The sequence below is a fragment of the Panthera pardus genome, unplaced genomic scaffold, assembly GCF_024362965.1.
Source record: "Panthera pardus isolate Hobbes unplaced genomic scaffold, ASM2436296v1 HiC_scaffold_8, whole genome shotgun sequence".
Classification (NCBI taxonomy): Eukaryota; Metazoa; Chordata; class Mammalia; order Carnivora; family Felidae; genus Panthera; species Panthera pardus.
The window spans coordinates 31062952-31085533 of record NW_026527013.1 but is presented as its reverse complement, the minus strand read 5'-3'; the positions used below and the strand labels follow the sequence as shown (position 1 = coordinate 31085533).

The 22582-nt window shown below is 41.1% G+C and overlaps 1 protein-coding gene and 1 long non-coding RNA gene across 2 annotated transcripts in view; one reads left to right on the top strand and one right to left on the bottom strand.

The window, feature by feature from the left end:
- Nucleotides 1-22582, bottom strand: part of SYNPR (synaptoporin) — a 311982-nt gene that overhangs the window by 121370 nt on the left and 168030 nt on the right. The window lies entirely within an intron of this gene.
- LOC109279064 (uncharacterized) lies at nt 896-7585 on the top strand. Its single transcript, XR_002085992.2, has 3 exons — nt 896-1053; nt 1573-1729; nt 6787-7585. It is a non-coding gene; the product is annotated as an uncharacterized LOC109279064 (long non-coding RNA).

Here is a 22582-nt window from a genome sequence, read left to right as displayed (position 1 = left end):
TCCTTGCTTTAATTTGCTTGCCTGTAACTTCTGCAATAAACATGTTTTATCTTTTTGGAGTAATATAGGTTGTTTTTTTTTTTTTTAAGCCATAGTAAGAATTTAATTTTTTTTAAATGTTTATTTATTTTTGAGAGGGAGAGAGAGACAGAGCATGAGCAGTGGAGGGGCAGAGAGAGAGAGAGAGAGAGAGAGAGAGAGAGAGACAGAATCAGAAGCAGGCTCCAGGCTCTGAGCTGTCAGCACAGAGTCCAACGCGGGGCTGAATTCACCAACTGCGAGATCATGACCTGAGCTGAAGTCAGTAGCTCAAATGACTGATCCACCCAGGAGCCCCAGAATTTAAGACCTAAAGGGCTGAGGGAGAGTAGGTGAGTATCTAATACGCACTATTTCAGAGCACAAGATCTCAGTATATGTCAACCTCAAAGCCTCCCTGGTTGTTAAAACTCTGTGTTAGTTGCTCTATGTCAACTATTAAAAGGTTCAACTGGTTACCAATTAATGTCATAGTCCATCTTGGGGTAGAACATGGATCTGTGGAAATTAGGTACTAAAAATTAGGAGCAGGAAATCAGGGAAGTCTTCAAGAAAGAAGATATATATCTGGGAGGTTAAGGATGGCCTAAGATGAGAAGCAAATGCTCAACTTTGCTTAGTTTGGCTAAATTCAAAAGTATTTCCTGCTCATTTCCAAAGAAAGTCAATCAAGGGCACTTAACAATGCCTCATGTTGTAATACTCCCATTTATTTTATTTTCATTTTGGAATTCAGCTTCTTTAGGTGGTCTGGGGTCCCATTAGGAATGCTAGCCCACTTTACACAGAAAACAGAATTATTGTTAAGGGTTAAGTGCATGGGCTCTGGAATGAGACCTTGGAAAGGTTGCTTCATTTCCCCACGCTTTGGTTTCCTCATCAGTAAAACAGCATTGATAACAACTCCATTGGGTCATTCTGCTATTCATCATATAAAACAGAAAGTTGCGTGGACAAGAAGGCTGCTGGAACTGGCAATGTCACCAAGTCTATTCAGAAAGTGAAGAAGGCGAAGTGAGTATTATCCATAACACCTGCCATGTCAGTCTCACTCGGTGGTGAAAGAGTATCAGGGCTGTTGGTCTGAGTTGGCCGTCTAACTTTAATAGGAAAAGACTGGTTAATGATAAAACCTTCAAAGGTAAAGTAATATTTTGTGGGCCATTTTTGTTTCCGTGTGTGGCAGTTTTAAGTGATTAGTTTTTAAAACCAGTATTTTAAAAATGGAAACAACTTGACCAAAATAAACAGTAGATGTAGTAGGAGAAAACTATGTTTATATGTGTTAATCTGTGTAAAGCATTTAAAACAGACCCTGGCACAGGATAAGTACTCAATAGATGTTAATGAAAGCTATTACTGTAAATAGATGTGGATGAGCTCCTTAGTAAGATGTTCCAGGCCATAAAATAGGAAATTTAGACTTACTTCCTAGCTAAATCTACATGACCATCGGCCCCAGGGACCCAGCATCCAAGCGCTCCAGAAATGCTGATCTGTTTTGCTTTGTTTCTCTTCCTAATTTGCCTGTAGGATCTGAGGAGGCGTTGAGAAGCTACCGCAATCCCCATTGCAAGCTGGGGCTGGTATACACGGAACACCACAGCTGAAGGGAACATGAGTTTTATTCCTGTGGCATGCATCTGCTCACTTCTCAGGACCGAATGCTCTCTGTCAGCTCTTACTGTCGGTAGGAATAAGGAGGAAGTGATATTAACTGCTCTGTGCTTAAATCTAAGTTGCATTATATAATCCTGGATGTCTCAGCCCTTTGTGCCATGTCAGAATATTGCCTTTGGTAAGACTTCTTCCAGAAGAAAGAGTGGAGTAACGGAGCCCGGAGCTCTGTGGTGTGGCTATGGAGATAGGTCTCTCCCTGTCCAAGCTTCCTCACCTGTAAGACATCCTGTGTATCTTCTTGAGTCACCGAGAGATTAAATGAGATGGAATATGTATTTATGTGCAGCCCCTTTCAATTCATGCAGAGATTTATGTGGAAGCTATATATATGCACTTCGATGGGGTAAGGGTCCCAAGTGTGTAATCAACACTAGTACACATAAAGGTCAGGAGGAATTGGCCATTCTTGCCATTATTAAGTGCCTACTATGGGCTAGGTATTGGGCCCAGCAATTAACATATGTGATATGATCTTCTATTAACAACAATGGTGTGTGTGTGTGTGTGTGTGTGTGTGTGTGTGTGTGTGTAGCTTACCATTTCTATATTAAAGATGTCGCAGAATAGCATAATGGCTTCAAATAGCAAGTTAGACTTGAAGGGACTTAAAGATAAGTCCTGTTAATTTCAGTGCTTGATAGTTATAAGGGAATACCCTTGGATTTTCATCTTCCATTAAAGTCCTTTATATACAGTAAGATATGATTAGTACTACCATGTAATGAACTTAACATGGAATGGTAATTATGTATTTAACTATTCAAAATGTTAGATGCATAGAAGGAAAGCGTCAGACTGTTAAAACCACACACACCAATATCTTTTCTTTTAATGTCTATTGAGCTCTGAAAACATAAGACATTGTATTTGAGTTGAATATGACACCTATGGGCTTTCTGGTTAACTTTCTCCCTTCCCCCCACTCGTCACTGATTAAAGGGAAATCATACTGTGTGACCGATATCAAATTCACATGGGTTTGGTGAGGATTAAACAGATAATGTCTGTACAACTCTGGGAGAGTCAGATCCTGCCGAGTGAATAACGTATTACAGGCATGGTTGATTCCATATTTGGGAGAGTGAAATCAACTCCTTTAGAGTGTATCAGCCAGGGGCCTAGTTCTGTAATTGGAATACATCAAGACAGAGTGGGGAGAGGGGGCTGAAAGCTCTTTGGCGGGTCAAAATTCCCTTAGTGCTGAAGAAAAATGTAGAGTGGGAGGGAATTTGGAAAACGCTCTCAGGGTTCCCCTCCCAGAGTTCTGCCCAGCCACTTCTCCCTAGGTGGCTGGGCAGAGCGGTTTTGGGAGTCAGGCAGAACCCGAGTTTGAGTTCAATTCCTAGCCGTCTGACATGGAGCAAGTTATTTAACTTCTCCAAACCTCTCAGTTCCTACCTCTCCTAAATCAGAACTAATCCATTGGTTCATTCAGCAGACATTTAATGGTGCATTTGCTAGGTGCCAGCCGGTGGGGAACAAAAAGTTAAAAAGGAGAAAAGACAAAGAAAGCCCACTAGGAAGCCCACTGCTGGATCGGGGAGACAGTCAGAGAGAATATACAAATGAAACAACTACAAATTGTGTTATGTGTTTTGTGGGGAAGAAGCTCTTCTAGACAGGGAGTTACACCTGAGGAAAGTCACATGTAAGCTAAGACACTAAGGATGGAGAGGAAGCCATGCAAAAAGGAGGTGGGGATTGAAAGGGAGTGCCCCGGGAAGAGAAAACCTCTCAAGTGAAACCCCCAGAGAGGAAAAGCTGGACAGTGCGAGGTCAGCGTGGCAACTGCCCAGTGAAAGAGGCTGAGAATAATACTATTCACCTCACATGACTTTGTGTGCTTCAGCTAAAAGAACATATGTAAAGCACCGGGCTCACAGCCCTCAACAAACATTGAAGTGTCTTCTCCTTCCCCTTCTTCCTCTGCTACTATTACTATTTATTACTATTGTTATTAGAACTACACTCATGAAGACAGAGAACTCGAGAGGAACGTTCACTTCCCCAACTCAGCTAGAGTTGGAACCAGAATCCTGGTGTGTGGACTCCCTGAGTCAACATTCTTCTGCTTAGCTCTACAACAGCAGGGAGAACAATTTCTGGCCATCTGGATGGGAGATAACTGTCATATGTTCTAGTCTTTGCCCAGAAATGCACCGTGGTGCTTTAGTGGCCTGAGGTTCTCCATGTCTTCTGAGGGTCTCATGGGCACAGAATGGCAAGCTCACTAGCCAAGCAGAATGGATGGTTTGTGCTCTCTTTGTTCTCCTTCCTTCTGTCCGTCCTTCCTTCCTTCCTTCCTTCCTTCCTTCCTTCCCTCCCTCTCTCCCTTCCTCCTTTCTTCCCTTCCTTTTCCCTCCCTCCTTCCTTTCTCATACCTTCCTTCCCTCCCTCCCTCCTTCCCTTCCTTCCTTCCTTCCTTCCCTCCCTCCCTCCCTCCCTCCCTCCCTCTCTCTTTCCTTCCTCCTTTTTACCCTTGATAGGGTGGAGAATTTTAGAAAGAGGTTCTTGGAATATGTGAAGAGACAGAAACTTCCTTAGCTTGACAACGGTTTCTCTGAGAGACCATTACAAGTAGCAAAAGGAAAGTTTGTGTCTTGGAGATGCTTGACTCTGCAAGACTAATGCTGGGAGATGGAAGAGGGAAAACTGTGTTATGTGGCCATGATGGAATGAGAAGTGGGCATGGGCCTTGCAAGTCTGAGGAGAGGAAAGAGCCTGAATTAGGGGACTGGGGATGTGGGGTGCCAGGAAGAGATGAGAGCAAGGGACTAGAGAGAAAGACTTCCATCTGAGCCTGACTTTACAGTGACTATATGCACCTTGATGAGAGAGGTGAAAACATGGAGTTTGTGTGTGTACATGCACACGTGTCATTTCTCTGAACCCTGGGCTCCGTGTGTTCATCCTCAGCTAACACTGCATTTTTTCTGGCAATGCAACCTACTTATTCACCTTCCTAGACACTGGGGTCATAACCCTGGGGCAAAAGTCCATTTACCCAACCAAGGGAAATTACAAGACCTCTGTGTTGCTATCTTCCCTCAAGCTTCCAATTCTCAAACAAAGCAGACACCTCACCCTCTGGTACAGTCTAAGATAATCAATATCATAACCACTGGCCCAATCATTCACTCCCCTTGAATTCAGGAGACAGAAATAAATCTCCTGAAATGGACTCTCATTTCACTACCGTCTTGGATGATCTACAGCTCTGTTCCTAACAACAAAAAATTATTCTCTAAATGGACAAAATTAACCAGCAGAGATTTCCCTGGCATGCAGACTGATTAGAAATAGATTCAGGTGAAAGAGACAGAAGCATTGCCTTGCACTTTCTGGCTTAATAAGCATCCATAAACCAAAATCACCCATAGCAGGAATATCTTTGCACAGTTAATGATACCAAAGGTTTTGTTCCCTGGAAAGAGGGCAAGCAGTTCCCTCCTTGGAACTAATTGAATCACACAAGGAATACCAATGAAAGATGCTATTAATCCTTCTGGTTAATTTGTGAGGCACAATTGAAAGCACTAGGTTGGAGGAGGATAGGAAATCAGGCTGATTAATGGCTCTCATAGGGACCTGTGGTCTGCAGAAATGTTAGGGAGGGGACATCTTCCATGACCTGATACACAACCTCAGGCATGAAGGATACCTTGGAAGAATAAGTGAGAGTAAGGACACTAGTATGAAAGGGATTGGAAAATTGAAACCAAGTGTTGGTATTCATATTGCCACTGAGCTATGTGTGCTGACAATCAGATCTCCAGGGCATAAAGCAATGGCATCTAGTATTTGATTTGCCAATTTCCATGGTGTAAAACTCCCATTATGGCCAATTCCAAGCCACCCTCCTAATACCTCCAAACTTGATTGAAAAGAGAGCTGCACAGTCAGCTGTGTTCCAGCAAACCACTGCTCCCAAGGGACTTTCCTTGCTCCCTGGGGGCAAGAGCCTTGGGCTTCTTTCATTGATTCACCCTTCTTCTTTCATATTTCCTGTTACTTCATATCACTCACCTTGGGCTTACTGCATAGTAAGTACTTCACTCTTTTTTTCTCGACTTCAATTATTCACCCTTTCATTCATTTATTCACTTAGTTATTGTAGCAGAGGTGGTTGATGCTTTGCCTATATCCCCTCAGCTCACCCTAGAGGCCACCTGCAGTGCAGCTTCACGGGAACAGTCTGGTCTGTGCCACCCCAAAGGCTTCTCCCTCCAACACCCAAGCCTCGCTGCTGAGGACTTTCTCAGGAGGCATGAATATGCTCAGCCTTGGGACTGGGGCATGGTGGAAGTCCCTTCGAGTGAATTCTCTGCCATCTTGCAATTTTCAATTTGGGATGGAAATTGGTGGATACAACCACCTCTGTGGGGAAACTCTGAGGTGTGTTCAGCATAGTTTTTCAGAGGCTGCCCTTTGGGATTGAGTCCCCATTGCCCATTAATATCCATAGTGGGCGTCCCTCCACAATGTCTCATCATTGTGCTTCCTGGCATTGCCTCTCAAGTAAACTTTGTGAGCCAAATTTCTTGTCCCAGGACCTGCTTTGGGGGAACGCAACTGAGACAGTTATCAAACCCTGACCAAGGGCCTATTACTTTTCAGGCACTGCAGTGTGCTCTAGGATTGCCTTACTAAAAGGAATTGTACCTCCTGACCCACCTTATCTCATTCCTCTCAGCTTCAAGCTTTTCACACCCTCATCTCCCCAGCCCTCTCTAAATAAGTTGAGCTACTGTGTAAAGAGGAAGTCTTCTTTGGCCACATTATCCAGAGTGGGCTTCCTGACCTCAGCCCCCACCCTGGCTGGCCCCATTACTCCCTGTCTTTGTTTGCTTGTTTGTTTTTGTGTGAGCAGATGTTCTAAAATCTGTCATTTTTGGCATTATGTAGTCACCTGTTTGTGTTTTGTTTGACCACTTCCTTGGGGAAAGGTAATACACTTGTCTTTGTCTATTGCTGGATTTCTACCACCTTGTACAAGGCCTGGCATGAAGCAGGTGCTCCCTAAATACTTGTTGACTAAGTAAAGCTATTTCTCTCCTCCACCTCTAGGGAACTTGCTGTCTATCTGGAGATACAGACAACTGAATGAAAAGGCACTCTGACAGTGTTTTACTGTGTAACTGGAACACACTAGAGGAAAATATAGCACATATTCTATGGTACATATGGTATGTGCTTGCAGAGGATTGGAGGAGACATGAGGACCAGCTGTCTGCAGAAATGGATAGCTAAGGAGAAATCAGGAGAGCATGTCAGATTTATCCAAGTAAGAGGGAGAAGAAGAGTGTTCTAAGTAGAGACAGCAGCAAGTCAAAGAAAGAGCCTCAAGTGAGCAAGTGACGCACATTTGGGCTGTGCAGTTGGCACAGCTGGAGCAGACACTGCAAGCTGGGAAGAAAGGAGTTGACTATTCAAGAGGTAGGCAGGGACCATCTAGCAGGGATCAGAAAACTACAGCCCCCGGGCCGAATCCAGCCATATCCAGTCACATCTATTCATGGATGTATACCTGTTTTTACACTACAACGGTAGAATTGCATACTGACAACATAGATCCTGGTCCACAAAGCCAAACATATTCACTATCTGGCCCTTACAGAAACAGTCTCTCATTGCGAAGAAACCCGGATTTTATGAGGGGATTGGGATTTCAGCAGGGGAGAGGCACGACAAATTTGCATTTCAGACCGGCCTTTGTGGTGGTTGCCATGGAGAGTGTGGACTGAGACAGGGACGGACTAGGGTTGGAAGACCAGCAGTGTCTTACTTCTCTAAGGTCTACAGACCCCGTGCCAAGAGGACCATGTCCCAGTTTTCTTTATATCACTTGCTGCACCAAAACATCATACACGGCTCATCAATGTTACCAAGTGAATAAATATATGAATGAATGGGCAAGAGAAGATGAGAGAAACCCGCATTTTGGCACTGAAAACAGTAGTAAACATTATGATGATAATTGTAACAATAAAACAATTATATTTGGTTCTCTGTGCCCATCTCTTCAGTAAGTATATTATTTACATTGGTGCATTTAATCCTTTTAACAATCCCCTGAAGTAGAGACACAATCCCCCAATCCCTCATTTTATAGATGATAAAACTGAGGTTAAACAGCATGCCCAAGGTCACACTGGTTTTTGGTACGTAAAATAGTCATGGTTTGAACTCAGATCTGCCTTTCTCTAAAGTTTATCTTCCTCCTTCTCAACTTTTCCAGGGCTGTGACAGGGGTCTCTCTTGGCCAGGACGTGCTTTGGAAAGACTAATACAGAAATGTCAGTGATGGGCATTTTAAGGTGTTCTCCATCACATCGATACTCAGAAAGCCAAATGAGGATTAAAGAAAGCATCCATAGGACAAAGCACTGATCATCATAATGGATGCCAGTGGTAGTTCATGTATTTTGCTTCAGCAAGCCAAACCTTCCCCCTGCAGCATCACAGGCCACCAGGGGAAGGGAGTCAGAGTCTGGCATGACAGGAACACTTCAAAAGCTTGTTGTGAGTAAGGCTCTGTCAATTTCACTGCCCAAGTCCCTCCTACCTGTTAGCCACGGCAGGGCTGGTGGCTTGCTCACTTTCATACATCGTCATCATTCAACAGTTTATAGGTTTGAAGGGACCCAATTCCCCTCCTCCACTTCCTTTGATGAACCCCTCTTGCCCCTTCTCCTTTTATGATTTATCTTGGCCTGATGAGCCATTTGTCCCAAGAACCCCTGAAGAGCATTTCTGGGAACACAGTTGTTTATAGGAGCTGATTACACCACAACAGTAGCCCCGGAAAAGTGAAGAATACATATTGTCAAGTTAGTTTCTGGTGCAGAACGAGTTTTTGATGAACGGTGGCTTCCCTCATACCCTACTTGCTACTCAGGAGGCCCCCAGCAAACGGATGAATACCTTTAAAACTTAATGTTCCATTTCTTCTTATCTTTGTCTAATTCTTCTTTTTTTTAGTGTGTCTTCTCCTGCTGATAATTGGATTTTTCCAAGAAAATTGACCAAGCATCTTCTTTACTATCAGTTTATGGTTACAGCAATATTCTGACCCAGTAAGGTTCTGTGAATAACCCTGTACAACCTCAGACAGGACATTCATGTGAAGATAAAAACTGCAAGTTGTCCCTGGAAGGCAATATAATTGGATCTTATTGGGAGGCACTGAAAGCTACTGTCAGAAAGCTTTCTTGCGTAGAGCCATGTTTTCTCCTGTCGTTGTACATAACTATCCGTGTTCTTAACCAGCACCAGTACCTTCCGTACTGCATTCCATTTCACACCATCTGTCAAATATTGGATAGTGTGCCCTTCTAAACTTTGTGACTTGTGTGAAATCCTCCCAGGCAAGAGCGGCCTCACAGAATTGGTACTTCACACCATTACCTGAGGAATTCTGACCAGGTGCTGCAGAAAGAGAGCTCCAAATTACTTAGTAAAAGAAGTTTCTGTTTTCATTGTCTTAAATGTGCAGCCTGGAGACTGGATCAGTTAGTAAAGTATTTGGTCACAGAAAATGGAAAGCTTGACCTATAGTAGCTTAAACAATAAAAGTTTGATGACGTCTGGACAGACATCTCTTTGGTTCTTATGGTCTTTGCCTCATAGTCACAAAATGGCTGTTGTGTCCCTGGACAGGTTAGCTGTGTGGGAGACTGGAAAGTGAATATTCAACTTTCCCAGGCTCTGTAGGGAAGGTAAGCAAGGGGACAAAGGCTGAGAATGGTTGCTGAGTGAGTCAGTCTCCACTGTCTGCCATAGGAGCTTATGGGACAGAGGGAAAGAAGTAAAACAAGTATTCAAGGCATTTTATAAAGGCGAGATAGCATAGGAAAGCCCATTCACTAAGTGGTCATTTCCGACATCCTAAACAGTGCCTAGAAAATCCTATGCCTTATATGCAATAGGCTTAATTTAACACATGTCCATAAACTGAAATGTAAATTTCTGCTTTGGTTTTATCTTCCATGATAAAGCCTGACAAATCTTTGAAGTAAAATGCACGGTTGAAATAGTAAAAATAAATTGGAAACAATCTTCATGCTTATAAAAATATAGAATAACCAAATAAATTCTGAGATATTCAATCAATGGAATATTATGCAATAGTTATAAAGAATGAATAGCAGTATAGAAAGGTGTTCATCTCTAAAAATTTTTTTTTTACATTTCTCTATTTTTGAGAGACAGAGAGAGAAGAGAGAGACAGAGCATGAGCAGGGGAGGGGCAGAGAGAGAGGGAGACACAGAATCAGAAGCAGGCTCCAGGCTCCAAGCAGTAAGCACAGAGCCCGACGTGGGGCTCAAACCCATGAACTGTGAGATCATGATCTGAGCCAAAGTTGGATGCTTAACAACCTCTGGGTAACCTGAGCAAAGTAATTTGAGCCTGTCATTAGATGGTGGTGCTGTTTTTAACTTCCATTTGGATGAAAAAATATATAAAATTAAAAAAAAAACCCACTCTCTTCTGGAATTGTCTTCAATAATTCCTTCAAATTATTTATGTTTGCAGAGGATGTAAATGGAACAACATTTTTGACCCACTTAGTTGTTAAAATATTTTGACAAAGTCACTCATTAGAATCAAGGTAAAAACATTTCAAAATACACTGAGGGAACTTAGGATTCAAGTATACGGTCCATCAGCAAGTAAGTCAAAAAGTACGACTTATGTTTCATCAGATTCAGTGACGGCAATTATTTTTAAAGGAATCAACTCTAATTCTCTCATATCTGTCTTAATGGAGTCACACGAAAAAATAAAAATTCAGCAGAGCTTCTCACCCAGAACTGACACCACTTCTCTGACATCTGATTAGAGTCTTGCGAATTAATTTGTTGCTTATTGTAGTGTTTTTGAACTTGACATTTTTCTGTGATACGGACTTCCTGAATTTTCTTGCCTATCATAACCATCTCTCTACAGCACTGAAGAAAATCTTAATGGCACACTTCTGCTTGACGGGCAAATTAAAGCAAGATAAGCCAGGGAACATAGCCACCACTCTATAGTTCAGTAACATGTATTGAATATGTTGGCATGAACTATTCTTGGCCAGAAGCCGTGCTTTCATGACTAGATTTTTTTTTAAGTGAAGGTAAGTCAAACCCTTATATCCCATTTTTCAAAATGAGTCTGCCTTAGATACCACATCCAGAAAATTAAAGTCAAGTTGGGATTCTACTCCAGTTGAATTTACTACATTTGACACCTCTTCTTTAAAATCCAAACATTTTGTGAACTAGAGTTGTATTTATAACCCTAAAGCAAGTTAGAATAACACAGATTATTTTGGAAAAACAATATTGATCCTAACCAATTGAGTACATTCAATTAATTCTTTGTACTAGACTGTGTGGTCATTAAAAAAGAAGTTTCCCTCACTCTTTCTCCTTTTTAAAACAAAATTACTTTGTTGTAAATTCAGCTTCATCTTCATGAAAGACAAGCACAGAATCCAAAGAAAGAATAGTACAGCAGGTGATTTTGGTTTTTTCTTTTGCTTAGTTTTGTATTTTTTTGTGTTTTGGGCTATATTAAATAAAATCTAGGACTTAACCAAATGCAAGCCATGAGTATAAACAGGCATCAAATTCAAGCTCATGATCTAAGACGCAGGAACCCAGAATTAATCATAGAGCTACTGATGGTCAGAGAATTTTGAAATATGCAAATAACGATAAACAGAGATTTGAAGGCCTTCCCATTCTTCTTCTACTTCTTTTGAACACCTCACAGGCAAAGGTGCATGTCTACACTGTTGATACTTTATGGCATTCATGGACTTGTTTTGACTATTCTGAATTTTTTGACCATTTGATTTCCAGGTCAAAACGTCTGAACCTCTCAAACACGAAGCATCGTCATTAAATCACCTCTGTCCTAACAGAGAACTTGCTACTCTGTATTATTTTGATTACATAATGGGAAAAAAAAGCAAACCTAAAACAGGCAGTTAAAAGGCAGCGTATTGTTCATATTGAAAAGTAGTATAAAGTAGAAGTTCTATAGGAGCAGTTTGAAGTAGATTTTAAAGTACTATTTTCTGATTATAATTCAAATCATAGTAAGAACACAACTGTTGCTAAGTAGACTTAGCAAGATTCTATTTGCGTCTGGCAGTGTGCTGCATGCTGTAAAAACATTGTTATCTCTGAAGGCTCATCACTCTGTGAGGTAGGCACAATCATCATCCCCATTTTAGGACTAGGTGAACCATAGTTTAGAGGTGTTACGTGATTTGTCTAAGGCCACTCAGATAGGGAAATCAGATAGTTTGAATCCATAAGTTCATAACTATACTAAAAGAAACAACTAAAATTAAATTTTTAATTGGTCACCGTTAGAGGGTACTAGTGAACAAACCCATTATTTTATTTTATTTTATTTTTTAAATTTTATTTTATGTTTATTTATTTATTTTGAGAGAGGGAGTGTGCACATGTGCGAGCAGGGGAGGGGCAGAGACTGAAGAGAGAGAGAATCCCAAGCAGGCTCCGTGCTGTCAGTGCAGAGCCCAATGCAGGGCTTGATCTTGCAAACCCGTGAGCTCATGACCTAAGCCAAAATCAAGGATAGGATGCTGATATGGTTATAAACTGTAACTATATGTGTTAACTGGTAACACAAAAAGAGCCACAATCAGATATTATTAGCCTTAGTCTAATGGAAGAAGACCTCACCAACTGTGAAATATTCTTGGCAAAAAAAAAAAAAAAAATCAATCAAACTCTGAATTTGAGCAAGCCTCTCTGCCCAAATGCCCAATTTACCAAAAAACCCAGAAGAGCAGGAACATGTAAAATGACACCATAAGGATTAAACCAGCAAAATCCAGACCCTGAGAAACTCTCCAGGGGAAAACATCTTGTTTATTCAAGAACAACAAAAACAAACTACAAAAATGTACAGAGAGAGAGGAAAATGTATAGAGGGGGAGATTGAAACAGAGGAGTTTACAGATTAAAAAGGTTTTAAGAGATATATCAATCCAATGGTGGATTTTTTTTAATCCAGATTTAAGGAAACTATTAAAAAATCATGAAATTACATGAGACATTTGGGAATTTGTAGATATTTGATGGTACAGAATTCTTGTTAATCTTTAAAATGTGAGATATGGTAGTATAGTGTTTTTGTATTCAATACCTTTGAGAGATACATACCAGTTTATTTATAGGAAAAATGATATGATGCCTGGGAAGAAGGTGTAGTAATAGGAGCATAAGAAGGAACAACACTGGCTATGAGTTGATTACTGTTGGAGCTAAGCCATGAGTAAAGACAGGCTTATTAAATTATTCTGTGTCTAGGCTCCATAGCTCAGGGGTTAGAGCACTGGTCTTGTAAATTATTCTGTGTCTTTATGTGATTGAAAATTTCCATTATTCAATATTTTTAACAATTGAGATCATGTTATAAATGAATCCAGATATGACTGTATATGTATAGACAAAGTTCACTGTTTAATCTTAATTAAATTCCTGAGTGGTATGCTTTTGAAAGCAAGAAGGTCTCACCCTGTTCTATTATTATAACGCTGCAGGACTTAGAGGAAAATATATTCTTTTTTTTTGACAAAATTTTCTTTCTTAATAATCTTTTATTGATTGTTCTAAGAACCCATTTAGTTCTGCCTCATTATGAGAGACCAGCTTTTTCTCATTATGTTTTAATGAGATGAAGGATCACCATAGCCTAAAGGACCATACATGCCATGTAAAGGACATTATTTCCTAGACAATAAGACAAAAATCCTCACCAGTGTTCAATTATGTCTTCCTATTGATTAAATTCAAGAGGTAATAAAATATATCAAATTACTTAATATTTAATATATTGGTTTTAGTTTCTGAGTACTAATATTGTTAAATGGAGTTCATATAGGCCAAGCTGATAAGCAGAGACATAAATATTAGCCTATCAACTTCAGCCCTGCAAAACAGACTGCAAATATGGAGCCATCTAGTGATTCTGTGACTGAAAGACAGAGCGAGTGACCTTTCCTAAAAAATTTAGCTTCTGGCTCCCATATTATACAGATACCACTTTCTAACCCATCTAGCAAGATTAGAATACTCTCGGAGAGTCACCTTATGTGTTCATGGGAATTAAATTAAACAAAAAAATAGTGACATAATTCTAAAAGATGGGACTCGTATGGGCTAGAGAACTTTCTAAGTTCTTTGATGAATGTAAATAAAAAGCAACACGACAGAACTGTCATCAGGGTAAACACGATGGTTAGTTCATAGCAGGTATTTGATATTAATTTGTTGAACAGGATGAACTTGTTTTGGGGGAAATTTGATAGTTGTCTTCTAGGAAAGTCCTGAAGGGATGCTATGGGGAGTATCTGTGGTTGGTATTCTACCTCAGTTTACCCTTTGGGAAGTTGTTGAAGGCTGTGAACTTCCTTCATAGAAAAATTCTCATCACCACATATATTTAAAAATTATCACACAGGGGCGACTGGGTGGCTTTGTCGGTTAAGCGTCTGACTTCAGCTCAGGTCATGATCTCGTGGTTTGCGAGTTCGAGCCCCGCATCGGGCTCTGTGCTGACAGCTCAGAGCCTAGAGCCTGCTTCGGATTCTGTGTCTTCCTCTCTCTCTGCCCCTCCCCTGCTTGTACTCTGTCTCTCTCTGTCTCTCAATAATAAATAAATGTTAAAAAAATTTTAAAAAAATTATCACACAGACGCTGTGGACTCAGAGACCTTTTGAGGCTCTCTAATAGACCACACTCAGCTATCCAAAGACCTCAGGCTAAGACTCACTGCCCTTAAAGAGAAAAACTTATCAGAAACCACAGCTGGTGGCAGACCATCCACGCCTCCTACTAAGACCTATCCCTCACGTGTATTCCAGTTACCTGTCAGGCAACTACGATCTCCTAGGCACTTTCCAGTCTCTCCCACTCCTTCCAACTGTCTTCAATACTTATCGTAAGTCACCTCCTTTAGAATTATGTTACTATCTAATTCCTTTTTTTTTTTTGTTATTTCCATGTATACTAGAACTCTGCCTAATATGATTTTTGAGCAAGATCTGGCTACTTCTTACAAGGGGGCTAACCTGAATAGAAACCACTTCACTGAAAAGATCAACTACAACATGCTCCACAGTAAAGTATAAAGCCAGGGACTTTATCTTGTTCCCTCAATTATAGAAGAAAGTGATAGAAACCTTCTGGGAAACCCACTGGCACAAGGAAGACCTAAGTGACTGTATGTGGCATTGAGTACATTCCCCCGCCCCTGCTGTTTAAAAGTATTTATTTATTTATCTTGAGGTGGGGGGAGGGAGGGGATTGGGAGAGAGGGAGAGAGGGAGAGAGGGAGAGAGGGAGAGAGAGAGAGAGAGAGAGAGAGAGAGAGAGAGAATCCCAAGCAGGCTCTAGGCTGTCAGTGCAGAGCCCGACATGGGGCTCAGACTCATGAACTATGAGATCATGATCTGAGCCGAAACCAAGAGTTAGATGCCCAGCTGCTTGAGCCACCCAGGTGCCCCCCAAGTCCATTTCTAATGGAATAAGCTGTCTCCAAGGAATGTAGTTGATGGAGGCCATGGCGGCTGGACTTGTATCTGCAGAGTAGAAAAGCCCCCACAGTAATGGTTGAGCCCTACCTACACTCATTTCTCTGAGAGCCCTGGTTGTCATACACCAGCACATTTCCCCTTACAGGAAACCAAAGGCATGCCCAAGAGACCGATTTGAGACCAGTGAAACCTTAGGGTGTTTTGACTTCCTTAGCAGAGATTGGATGGAAATGCATGTTTTAATGGATGCACACTGAAGTATGCAAAGGATACTTTCCCACTCTAATGTTTTCATTTCTTCCCAATCTTAATAGAGGTGAGAGGATATCACCCTTTGAGAGATAAGTCTCAGCTCATTTTATATCAATGCACAATTTAGGAAAGGCATCTTTTATGATCTCTGTTATCAACAACTCTGGGAAGCAGGTCCCCTATGATCTGGGAATAAGGTGTAATACAGTGACCTAAAACAAAGGTTATTGAGAATAAACTCACACCACTGAATTCCAGGGCTTATTTGATACATAGCTCTTCAGGGAACAGTCTGTTATCTAATGCAACTTTATCAGAGGTATGTGGACTTTCTTCTTAAAGTTTAAAAAAATGAGCATCATCCTCTAAATGTAAGTATTTATTATCTGCCCACTGAGTGCCTGTGTGTCGGTGCTGAGGATAGATGGATAGATAGATAGATAGATAGATAGATAGATAGATTGATGCCACTCTCTTGGAGCTGATACTATGGTGGGAACAATAAGCAATAAATGAATAAACAAATTCAAAATTGTGATAAAGGAGATGAAGGTACGAGCAGGTACAGTGACACAGAATAACAGTGGGGCCTTCTTAGATAAGATGAACAGGAAAGACTTCTTTAAGGAGGCAACACTCAGGCGCAAAAGACTGAAAAGGAGCTAGTGCTGGGAACAGGTAGAGATGGATAAAGGGACAATCCCAGACAGAAGATTCTGAGAAGGGCAATAGCTTGGTAGGTTTGAAGAAATGAAAGGTGGCTGCCATGGGTAAGAAGAGGAATGGCATAAGTTGAGGTCTGAGGCAGGACCAGACAAGTCCTCATAAGTCCAGATGTACTACATGAAATCTGTTTGTTATTGATCTATGAGTAACATTATAGTAATTTTTTAAAAATTTTTTTAACATTTATTTATTTTTGAGACAGAGAGAGAGCATGAACAGGGGAGGGTCAGAGAAAGAGGGAGACGCAGAATCTGAAACAGGCTCCAGGCTCCGAGCTGTCAGCACAGAGCCTGACGTGGGGCTCGAACCCACGGACCGCGAGATCATGACCTGAGCTGAAGTCGGACGCTTAACCGACTGAGCCACCCAGGTGCCCCAACATTATAGTAATTATTAATAAAATACTCATAATCAAAAGAATAGCTAATACTGAGGGAGCATTTACTACATGCTGGACCTGAGTAAAGTCCTTTACGTGCATTATTTGAAATGATCGTCCCAACAGGTCTGCAAGATAGGTACTACCCTGGTTCGACATTGGGGAAACGGAGAGCCATAACAAAGTAACTTCTCTAACATCACACAGTGAGTAAGTGGTAAAGCCGGTAGTTGAATCCTAGACTGTATGACTTGAATACTTAGCAAGATCCAGAGACATCCTCCTCTTGAATCTCATCCAAACCTAGAAGCATTTGAAGACAAGCAGAACGTGCCTTTGGAGTAGAACGTGGAGGGACCTGAGCTCCTTTTGAACTCATTCAGACTTACCACTGTATTTGGCAGATGCTGAAATAGAATCCAAAATCCTAACAGAACCAGTGGTCTGGGGGAAAAGATCAGAAGCAACGTTTTTGACACAAGTCCAGAAAAAGGCCAGAACAAAGATGGAAGAAGGTGACAGACTTGCTCAAGTAAAAGGAGGAAGCTGCTACATTTCGCTTTTATCAGTTGATATGTTTATGTTTCTTAGGAAGAACAGATAGACAAATGCCAAAGGGAAATGGAAAGAGCTGGATAATGTAGAGCTTGCTTCACAGGAAGCATCTCTCCTTAATGGCTATGACTTTTATGTTGTTCTCATTCCTTAACGCCACAAGTCCAATGAAGTCTTGGGAATGAAACAATAAACCTGGTATGACATTAGGATACTGGGCTTAACGAGGATGAAAAGGCTGTGTTCCTTTTAGGGACGCTCCTAGAACCCATGAGTATAGCCTCATTTGAGATATGCTCAGCCTCAGCCTGTGGTACCTCTTTCTGTCCCCTCCTCAGAGTCAAAACCCTGAGAGCCATCCTGCATTCTTCTTTCTCTCATCCTACTCACTCAGTCTCCTCGCTTTGCTGGTTCTGTGTTCTTAAATTTTATATTAGTGTTTATTTATTTTTGAGAGAGAGAGACACAGAATCCGAAGCAGGGTCCAGGCTCTGAGCTGTTAACACAGAGCCCGATGCGGGAAACTCACGGACCATGAGATCATGAACTGAGCTGAAGTCAGATGCTCAACTGGCTGAGCCACCTATGTGCCCCTGTATTCCTAGTAATGGTAATAGCTATGTTCCCTTCTCCATTCACCTGCTGTTGCCTTTGTCCAGACTACCATCATCGCTTGCCCAGGGTAAAGGTAATGTCTCCCATCAGCTGCACCTGCCTCCAGCCTTGTCTCAGGACATCCAGACTCTATTCTGTGCAAGAGTGATCTTCTTAGAATACAAATTTGACTATGCTGCCTCCGCTTCCCCACTTACCACCATTCAATGGCTCTCCACTGCCTACCAGATAAAGTGTAACTTCTTAAGCATGGCATGCAAGACCTATGTCCTTGCCTCTCCAGCTTCTCTCTGTCTATAGTGAACAATGAATTACTTACAATCATACCTCCTAACAAAAAATCTTGGCCATTCTTTGCCTATAAGCTCTCATCTATGCTGCTGTCATTTCCTAGAGGGCTTTCCCCATCTTTGTCTTTTAGACTCAATTCAAGTGTCTTTTCTTCCTCATGAAGCCTTCTTATATCACTTTGTAATTTTGTGGTAGACAGAATAATGCCCCCCCCAAAGATGCCCATGTACTAATCTCCTGCCATATAAATACTTTACATGGTAAAAAGAAATTCACAGATGCAATTAAATTGAAGACCCTGAGTTGAGATTATCCTGGATTATTTGAGTGGGCCCAATGCATTCACAAAGGTCCTTATAAGAGGGAGGCAGATAGGTCAGAGTCAGAGAAGGAGATGTGGTGACAAAAACAGAGAGGGTAGGGGAGAGATGGATCTAAAGATGGCTGGGGTGCCTGGGTGGCTCAGTTGGTTGAGCATCTGATTCTTGATTTTGGCTTAGGTCATGATCCCAGGGTTGTGGGATCAAGGCCCACATCAGGCTCCACACTTAGTGTGGAGCCTGCTTAAGATTCTCTCTCTCTCATTCTCTCTCTCTCTCTCTCCCTCCCTCCCTCCCTCCCTCCCTCCCTCCCTCCTATCATGCACTGTCAACACTCTCTCTCTCTCTCTCTCAAAAAAAAAAAAAAATAAAGATAGCTTAACCAGGCTACTTGTTTTGAAGATGGAAGAAGGGGCCACAAGCTAAGGAGTGCAAGCAGCCTCTAGAAATTGGAAAAAGGAAAAAGATTATCCCCTAGGGCCTCCAGAAGGAATGCAGCCAGGCGGACACCTTGATTTTAGGATGTCTCACCTCCAGAACTGTAAGATAAATTTGTGTTTTTTAAGTCACTGAGTTTGTGGCAATTTGTAGTAACTGTGATGATACTAAACTCATACACATTCCTGTCTCTCCTTCCCTCTATCACAAGGGAATATTGATCCCTCTGTCTTCAAACTTCTACTAGACCCTCTACACTTCATAATTCACATCCTTTCCTCTCTTAATCAAAATGTAAGCTCTTGAGGGCAGGAACTGTGTCTCATGCATATTTATGCATGAACACAGAGCTAGAACATAGATAGCCATTCATTCATTCATTCATTCATTCGTTTACTTGTTTGCTCATTCACTCATTCAAATATGTTATTTATTGAGTGTTTAATATGCACCAGACATTGCTATACTTAGTAATTGCATTAAAGAGCATAAACAGAGGCTTTCTGTCTTCAAGAAGCTTACAATTTGATGGAAGAGGTGAACATTAGTTCAATAATCTCCAAAATAACTGGAGTTGACTGAAGGATGTGTAGAAGTGGATGACATACCCGTCAGAGTGGGCAGAGGGAATGGAATATGTAAAGCCTCCATGGGAGGGTGGAGCAGGGTATATTGGAGAACCAAACTGGATGAAGCAGTTCAATCAGGGGCATTTTGGAAGACATGATCTGGAGAGGTGGGCAAGGGTTCGATGCTTCAGTGCCTTATGGGATCCTGCTCAGGATACTAACATTTAACCTAGCAACAATGAGAATTTATTAGAACATTTTAAGCAGGAGAGATGGATAAGCAGACTTGAATTTAGAAATGGTCACTCTCATCACTACATGGAGAAGGGCTTGAAGGAAATGTATGTGGGAAGGAGAGTGAAGAACAGTAACACCTCTTATGGGAAGTTGCAATAGTCCAAGGGAGAGAGAGGGTTAAGAGTGAAGACGGAGAGAAGTATACAAATTGAGAGATATTTTGGAGCCAACGTTGACAGGATTTAGAGCTGAGTTGGGTGTTGGTGGGTGAGGGAGGTGTCAAGGGTGACTTTATTGAATGAGAGAATACAGCATTTTCCTATAGTTTGGTAGCAGAAATCATTTTGTTAGAATTAAGATGCTACAGCCTCCATATAAAGAACACTGGATCAGTTCAGATCAGTTTAGGATCTCATATTTCCATTCAGGCCCCTTAAGTATTAGGCTGTGTGCACTTGATAGATCACATAGCCTTTCTGCTTCCTCAAATAACAGATAAATTGATCTTCAAAAGGAAGTAATGAAATTAAATTAGAGATTTAACTCAATATAATATGTTTCTGTTGAAATATGTTCTATTTTGCCCATACCATGGTCTTATGAAATCTGGAAAATCCAAAAGGAAGATGTGATATATTTCTTTCCCTTTGAGGATAACCAACTTAGCTTGGAGAAGACAACACTAGCACACATGAATATTAGGATTACGTAGCATAAAGCATAATTGCAGAGCAAATTATATCATTCTGGCTAACTAAAAAACTGAACAACAGGAAGGTGAGAAATTGTTGTGACTATTGCCTTTTGGCTGCTATAGGAAGGAGAACTTGGCCTTGGTTGTATGTGGTTTAGAGTTTGAAAGACAAAAAAAGGGGGGGGGGGTGAAGAAAAACAGTGTGAGTAAAAAAAACCATAAGCCATTAAGGAGTATTAGTCGGTAAAGTGTCTCATTTCATTGAAATGTGAAAATCCAAACTGGTGGATAGTGGAAATAAATCTAGACAGGTAAGCCTGGGGCCAAATCAGAAAGTGGGGTGTGGCAGAGAAGTTTGATCTTGTATAGTAGGATATTGGGGAGCCATGTAAGTTTCTGAGAAGGAGAAAGAAGAGATAGGTAAAGATAGGTAAAGAATGTGCTGGAGATTTCAGATGGAAGAACAATTGGAAGCAAGGAAATCAAAAAGAAATCTGAGTTGTGTGGAGGAGAGATTGAGAGATGCTTCAGTATGACTCTCCTAGAATTTGGTAGTTTTGCCTATAAAGAAAGTGGAGAGAGAAGAGTGTGGAAGGAGTATAAGGTTTTCCATTGAAGAGCCTGGGAAAATGACAGTTTTGCTGCCAGAAATGGGTTATGAGGAAAGGAAGACAATAGGTAGCCCTGTTTTGAAGAGGCCAAGTTCAGATGAGATTGTGATAATCAAGTGAGCACATTCTATAAGTGAGATAAGAAAATCGGACTCACGAATTAAGCAACACAGTAATAAAATGATAGTTGGGTACTCAATAGACTGCAAAAATGGTTATAATTCTTTGTAGCTACTCCCATCAAGAGATGGGGCCTCTTTCCCCAACCCTTGAATCTGTGATGACCTCATGACTTGCTTTCAGCAACAGAATGTGATGAAAGTAACCTTCCAGGTATATCAAGCCTAAGCTTAAAAGGGCTTGCAGCTTTCATGCTCACTCCACAGAACCTTGAGATTGCCATGAGAACAAGCTAGCCTCATAAGTGATGAGAGATAAGTTGCCCAGTCATTCACATTTTCCCAGCTGGCAGTTGGCTAACCCCTAAAAAGACAGCCACCTTAGTAACCAGAAAATGACCATAAATGCATCATGACTGAGCCCAGTCAGGACCAGCAGACATACTACCCAGGTGAGCTCAGGACAAATTGTTGACCTACAGAATCTTGAGCTATGTAAATAGTGTGGTTTCAACCATTAAGTTTTGGGGTATTTTGTTATGCAACAAAAGCTAACTGACAGAGAAACTCTGAGAGAGAGAGAGACAGAGAGACAGAGAGACAGAGACAGAGAGACAGAGAGAAGCAGAGGGCAGTGCTAAGTAAATCACATAAATTCAAGGAAGAATTAACCTAACTAGCAGATTTTACAAGATTTTATTAAAGCAGTAATTCAATTACCTCATCATGTATCAAAAGCAAACAAAGTGTTAATGCCTCAAATACCCTGATTTTCACAAAAGGTGCATGCATATTAGGATCAGGAGACAAGGTGAGAAAAAAAAAATTAATTGAGGGTCTTGAAAGGAGAGAATGATTCATAAGAAGTGGGTTGACACTTCTACCATTTAGAGTGAACAAAGGCAAGAGGAACAAGTTAATATCAAATTTATCATGTCAGATGTCATCAGTAATACCCAAAGCATCAGCCAGGAGTAATCCTCCATTTGCCAGGCAGGAACCCAGTCAGGTCATAGAGACTTCCTCTTTCCTGGACGAATGATTGCTAAATATTCAATGTGTTCCAAATATGGTTTGAGCTCTGTGGGTCTGTGTAGTTCTTCAGGAGAACCTCTTCCTGCCTTCTTAGGTGGGAATTACAAATTAGAATTTGCTCCACCAAGACTTTTGACCCTTTATTAAGTACAGGAATTTAATGACTTTCTTATTCTTCAGATCCTTTCCACTTCTTCCTGCTTTCTAGATGATAATGGTAGTTTGTTAGATGATGAAAAACTTGAAGCTGATTTCAATCTTATTTTGACCTAATTTATTTTGGCATATGCAAGAAACATCACTGAAGAGCTCATTAAAATGTACCTTCTGTGTTTCTGGTGCATTGTTCATTGGTAAGTTCTTGGCTGTTCTTAAGGTTTAGGGGGAAAACAGGGACCTGTTAAGACCTTAAGGAAGAAAAATAAAATAATAAAAAGGGATCCTTCTAAGTGGACAT